This window comes from Macrobrachium nipponense, chromosome 30 (assembly GCF_015104395.2).
Source record: "Macrobrachium nipponense isolate FS-2020 chromosome 30, ASM1510439v2, whole genome shotgun sequence".
In the NCBI taxonomy this organism is placed as follows: domain Eukaryota; kingdom Metazoa; phylum Arthropoda; class Malacostraca; order Decapoda; family Palaemonidae; genus Macrobrachium; species Macrobrachium nipponense.
The window spans coordinates 22,003,900-22,010,726 of NC_087218.1; the positions used below are offsets into that span (position 1 = coordinate 22,003,900).

The window sequence follows — 6,827 nt, forward strand, 5'->3', positions numbered from 1 at the left end:
GGTCAGGAGCAATCAGTAGGTGTCAGCTATGAATTATAAAGTGCATATAATAGGAAATGTGGTGCTAGGACATTTATTATTATGTTTTTTTTTTTTTTTTGCTCTATCACAGTCCTCCAATTCGACTGGGTGGTATTTATAGTGTGGGGTTCCGGGTTGCATCCTGCCTCCTTAGGAGTCCATCACTTTTCTTACTATGTGTGCCGTTTCTAGGATCACACTCTTCTGCATGATCCTGGAGCTACTTCAGCCTCTAATTTTTCTAGATTCCTTTTCAGGGATCTTGGGATCGTGCCTAGTGCTCATATGATTATGGGTACGATTTCCACTGGCATATCCCATATCCTTCTTATTTCTATTTTCAGATCTTGATACTTATCCATTTTTTTCCCTCTCTTTCTCTTCAACTCTGGTGTCCCATGGTATTGCGACATCAATGAGTGATACTTTCTTCTTGACTTCGTCAATCAACGTCACGTCTGGTCTGTTTGCACGTATCACCCTATCCGTTCTGATACCATAGTCCCAGAGGATCTTTGCCTGATCGTTTTCTATCACTCCTTCAGGTTGGTGCTCGTACCACTTATTACTGCAAGGTAGCTGATGTTTCTTGCACAGGCTCCAGTGGAGGGCTTTTGCCACTGAATCATGCCTCTCTTTGTACTTGTTCTGTGCAAGTGCCGGGCATTCACTTGCTATGTGGTTTATGGTTTCATTTTCGTATTGCACTTCCTACATATGGGAGAGATGTTATTTCCGTCTATAGTTCTTTGAACATATCTGGTTCTTAGGGCCTGATCTTGTGCCGCTGTTATCATTCCTTCAGTTTCCTTCTTTAGCTCTCCCCTCTGTAGCCATTGCCAATTGTCATCGCTGGCTAGTTCTTTAGTCTGTCTCATGTATTGTCCGTGCATTGGTTTGTTGTGCCAGTCCTCTGTTCTGTCTGTCTTTCTCCTGCTCTGTATATTTCTGGGTCTTCGTCTACTTTTATTAGTCCCTTCTTCCCATGCACTCTTTAGCCACTCGTCTTCACTGGTTTTCAGATATTGCCCCAGTGCTCTGTTTCGATGTTGACGCAGTCCTCTATACTTAGTAGTCCTCTCCCTCCTTCCTTTCGTGTTATGTATAGTTCTGGCCGTATTTGCTCTTGGGTGTAGTGCTTTGTGTATTGTCATATGTTTCCTGGTTTTCTGATCTATGCTGCGGAGTTCTGCCTTCGTCCATTCCACTATTCCTCGCTGTATCTGATTACTGGCACTGCCCATGTGTTTTATGGCTTTTATCATATTTCCGGCGTTGAGTTTTGACTTGAGTATCCCCTTGAGTCTCTCCATATATTCTTTCCTGATCGTGTTCCTTCATCTCTTGGTGTTTTTATATCCCCTCCTTCCAATTATTCCCAGGTATTTGGTATCCTCCTGTCTCATCTAGGCGGGTTTTAGTGTTGACTCCCGATCTGTAGCTTTTATCCCTTCAGTTCTCGTTACGTTTGCCTTTTTGTATGTTGACTAGGGCGCATTTTTTCTATTCCAAACTCCATCCTGATGTCCCAGATACAATCCTTACAGTCTGGATTAGGGTATCTATTTCCTTGATGCTCTTACCATACAGCTTGATGTCGTCCATGAACATCAGATGGTTAATTCTGTTGCCTCTTTTCTTGAGTTGGTACCCGGCATCCATCTTCTGTAGTACTTTTGTCATGGGAATCATGGCTACTACGAAGAGTAGTGGGGACAGTGAGTCGCCCTGGAAGATCCCTCTCCTGATATTAACCTCTGCTAGTCTTATTCCAGAGCTTGTAAGTATTGTATTCCAGTTGCGCATTGTATTTTTGAGGAAGCTGATGGTGTTTTCCTCTGCCCCATATATTTTCAGGCATTCTATTAGCCATGTGTGTGGTATCATGTCGAAGGCTTTCTTATAGTCTATCCATGCCATGCTTAGGTTGGTTTTCCTTCTCCTACTGTTCTTCATTACCATTTTGTCTATCAGGAGCTGGTCTTTTGTGCCCCTACACTTCCTTCTGCAGCCTTTCTGTTGGTGGGGGATGGTGTTTGTCTCCTCTAGGTAGTTGTATAGCCTTTCACTGATGATACCTGTTAGTAACTTCCACATTATTGGTAGGCAGGTGATAGGCCTGTAGTTACTGGCTATATTATTATTATTATTATTATTATTATTATTATTATTATTATTATTATTATTATTATTATTATTATTATTATTATTATTATTATTATTATTATTATTATTATATTAAACAAGTCTGTGGAACAAAAAAGTGCGTTCATATAAGGGAAAATAAAAAAGGAAATATTCTTAAGAGGACCTCGATCACCTTAACATATTAAAATACTCGCAAGATGTGTTTATTGATCCCTATAATTCTATAATGCAAAGTATAGTGCTAATTGCTCTCCTAGATATTTTATAATACTCACAAGTTATATCGGCATATTGATCGCTTAAATATACTATAATACTCACAAATTATATTGGCATATTGATGTCCTAAATATACTTTAATACTCATAAATTATATCGGCGTATTGATCGCCTAATATACTATAATACTCACAAAATATATTGCTGTATTGATCTCCACAATATACTATACTGCTCACAAGGTATTGTGCTTATTTATTGCCTAAATATGCTAAAGTACTCACAAGGTAATGTGCTTATTGATTGCCTGAATATACTAAAATACTCATAAGGTAATGTGCTTATTGATTGCCTGAATTTACTAAAATACTTATAAGGTAATGTCCTTATTGATTGCCTTAATATACTAAAATACTTATAAAGTATTGCACTTATTGACTGCCTAAATATACTAAAGTACTCACAAGGTAATGTGCTTATTGATTGCCTAACTATACTAAGATACTCAAAAGATAATGTGCTTATTGATTGTCTAACTATACTAAAGCACTTACAAGGCAATGTGCTTATTGATTGCTTAATTGCATTTATTGATTGCCTAAATATACTAAAGTACTCACAAGATGATGTTCTTATTGATTGTCTAGGATATACTAAAGTACTCACAAGGAAAATGTGCTTATTGATTGCCAACTATACTAAATACTCACAAGGTAATGGCTTATTGATTGCCTAACAATACTTAAAAAATACCGCACAAGGTAATGTGCTTATTGATTTGCCTAACATACTAAAATACTCACAAGGTGTATGTCTTATTTGATTGCCTAACTATACTAAAATACTCACAAGGTAATGTGCTTATTGATTGCCTAACTATACTAAAAACTACTCACAAAGGTAATGAGCTTATTGATTTTGCCTAACTAGACTAAAATACTCCCATTGGTAATGTGCTTTATTGATTGCCTAACTAGACTAAAAATACTCACAAAATATGTTCTTATTGATTGGCCTAACTATAACTAAAATACTCACAAAGGTAATGCGCTTATTGCTTGGCCTAACTATACTAATACTCACAAATAATGTTCTTATTGATTGCCTAACTAACAAAACTACTCACAAGGTATGTACTTATTGATTGCCTAACTATATACTGGAAATACTCACAAGGTTAATGTGCAATATGATTGCCTAACTATACTAAAATGCTCCGAGATAATGTACTTTTGATTGCCTAACTATACTAAAAATACTCACAAGGTAATGTGCTTATTGATTGCCTAACTATACTAAGATACTCAAAAGATAATGTGCTTATTGATTGTCTAACTATACTAAAGCACTTACAAGGCAATGTGCTTATTGATTGCTTAATTGCATTTATTGATTGCCTAAATATACTAAAGTACTCACAAGATGATGTTCTTATTGATTGTCTAGATATGCTAAAGTACTCACAAGGTAATGAGCTTATTGGTTGCCTAACTATACTAAAATACTCACAAGGTAATGTGCTTATTGATTGCCTAAACTATACTAAAATACTCACAAGGTAATGAGCTTATTGATTGCCTAACTATACTCAAAATACTCACAGGTAATGTGCTTATTGATTGCCTAACTATACTAAATACTCACAAAATAATGTTCTTATTGATTGCCTAACTATACTAAAATACTCACAAGGTAATGTACTTATTGATTGCCTAACTATATACTGAAATACTCACAAGGTAATGTGCATATTGATTGCCTAACTATACTAAAATGCTCACGAGATAATGTGCTTATTGATTGCCTAACTATACTAAAATACTCACGAGATAATGTGCTTATTGATTGCCTAACTATACTAAAATGCTCACGAGATAATGTACTTATTGATTGCCTAACAATACTAAAATACTCACAGGTAATGCGCTTATTGAATTGCCTAACTATACTAAATACTCACAAAATAATGTTCTTATTGATTGCCTAACTATACTAAAATACTCACAAGGTAATGTAACTTATTGATTGCCTAACTATATACTGAAATACTCACAAGGTAATGTGCATATTGATTGCCTAACTATACTAAAATGCTCACGAGATAATGTGCTTATTGATTGCCTAACTATACTAAAATACTCACGAGATAATGTGCTTATTGATTGCCTAACTATACTAAAATATTCACAGTAATGTGCTTATTGATTGCCTAACTATACTAAATATTCACAAAATAATGTTCTTATTGATTGCCTAACTATACTATATCACAAGGTAATGGGCATATTGATTGCCTAACTATACTAAAATACTCACAAGGTAATGTGCTTATTGAGTGCCTAACTATACTAAATACTCACAAGGTAATGTGCATATTGATTGCCTAACTATACTAAAATACTCACAAGATAATGTGCTTATTGATTGCCTAACTATACTAAAATACTCACAAGGTAATGTGCATATTGATTGCCTAACTATACTAAAATACTCACAAGGTAATGTGCATAGTTCTCTAAAACAACTCTCTTCATTTTCTGAATTTCTTTCATTTTCAGGTTCGTTTCCTGATAGCGTTGCTGCTCACAACAGCTCTTATGGCCCGTGAAAGTCACGCCTGCCCTCTGACACCCTTGTCTCACTTCCGAGGCAATCGAAAAATTATTGCTGTGACAGCAACCTCGATCGAGTCATCCCTCCGGAGAGTACGTGTGATTCTTGCTTGTTAAATTTTAGTAGACTATTCAGATATTCTAGCATGTTTCAGGAGAAGGATTTCAGCAGCATTAGCTTCATCACCACAGTATTGTCATCATAGATTTTCAATCATATTGTAACTACAGTAACGTCCTTTTGCTGCATTAGCTTAACATGGGTATATAGACATGTATGAAGTACATAAACACATGTTTTCGTTACTCGCTTTGCATACATTACTCATTGGGTATTGCTTGAATTTGCAGCGCATATGTATGGATGTATGTATTATGTATATACACACTTATTTATTAGGTATTGTTGCATCACATATGGATGCAATGTGTATGAAGCTAGTATGGCCTTTATTAGAGACATTCTTCATCTACAAGGTCTTGGGGAATCAGTAATCAACTCGCCCTGATTAAAAACAGGCTGAATAAACCTGAGTGCATAGGATGGTAAATAAACAAATATATATTAAGAAATGAACAGAAAAAAATACAAATTAACACATGAAAGAAGACTTGAGGAATTCTCACTTACATTAGATAAAAATTCACTTGGATTAATATACCCTTTTTCTGTTACACAGTTCACCCAGGCACGTGCCCCATAACACGACCAGAATGCCCGGATGTCCGTACCAGAGTTGAAACTCCTAAGGTTAGTTTAGTATAGTTTGTTTATCTTAGCGTCAACTTGAGATACGTGGAAAATAATTGTCTTACAGGCAAAGAGATATCATTAGGACATGCCTAGATTTACTTAGCTTCAGATAAACAGCCATATTAAAATCCGTCATTCGAAGAGGACATCTTGATGGATTATTTTGAGGCCAAATTAATAATGGCTTAGAATTGTTTTAGCCATTAGAATGACTTTTTACTTTAAACGGCATATTAGCATAATCCTAATTATGCTTTAATCAAGTAACATTTTTTAAATCTTATTTTTACTTCCAGCTCTGCCCACACGATGGCCTGTGTGACAAGACCTCGAAGTGCTGCTACGACATCTGTCTGGAGCATCACGTCTGCAAACCTGTTCTCAATGTTCCCATCATCTTCCCAGAAGGACCCTAGACAAGTTTCTTAAGTCTTCCACTCTGGGGAGGATTCTCAGAGATTAGAAATGTTCTGAAATGCACCCGTTACCAGCTTCTTCAAGGTTCAGGGTCTTAGCAAACTCAAGGTTTTCCTGTTCCTTGAGAATCTTAACTTTTTCTACGTATCATAGTAAACTATAATGAGTTTGAATCATGAGTTAATGCATTTTGTAGGTTGTCTGATCTTTACTTGACATCGCTCTAGTTTAGAAAGTGAAGTGATTTAGTATAATTACTCTAATTTTCCGAGAAGCAATGAGGCGTAAAGCAGCGTTTCCCTTTATCAAGCAGTTCATAAATGCCTCGTAGACCAGAATTGTTTGATCGTGTTGAAGAACGAAAATTAAAATGGGATCACTTAGCTCGTTTTAATTTCCCTATCAATTTACCTACCCATGTCATTCCCTCATCGTGAGAAAGCGAGTGTATAGACTAGAGTGACCAATTACTTTTGTTTAGAAAAAAATATTACATTAGATTTCTTGTTCTGTTTTGAAATGCAGTTTGAAGCAACTCTTCATTCACGACTGCCGAGAAGTATTAGTAGTTATTGTTAAATTGGTTTAGTAAGCGTAGCCTGAATGGTACACCTGGTAACCTCTCTTACTAGAAAGAGTAGCCAGGTAGACACAGA

The 6,827-nt window shown here is 36.0% G+C and overlaps 1 pseudogene; it reads left to right on the top strand.

Annotated features, from left to right (window-relative positions):
* Positions 1–6,499, top strand: part of LOC135202093 (uncharacterized) — a 10,064-nt pseudogene extending 3,565 nt beyond the window's left edge.
* Positions 6,500–6,827: the final 328 nt, after the last annotated feature.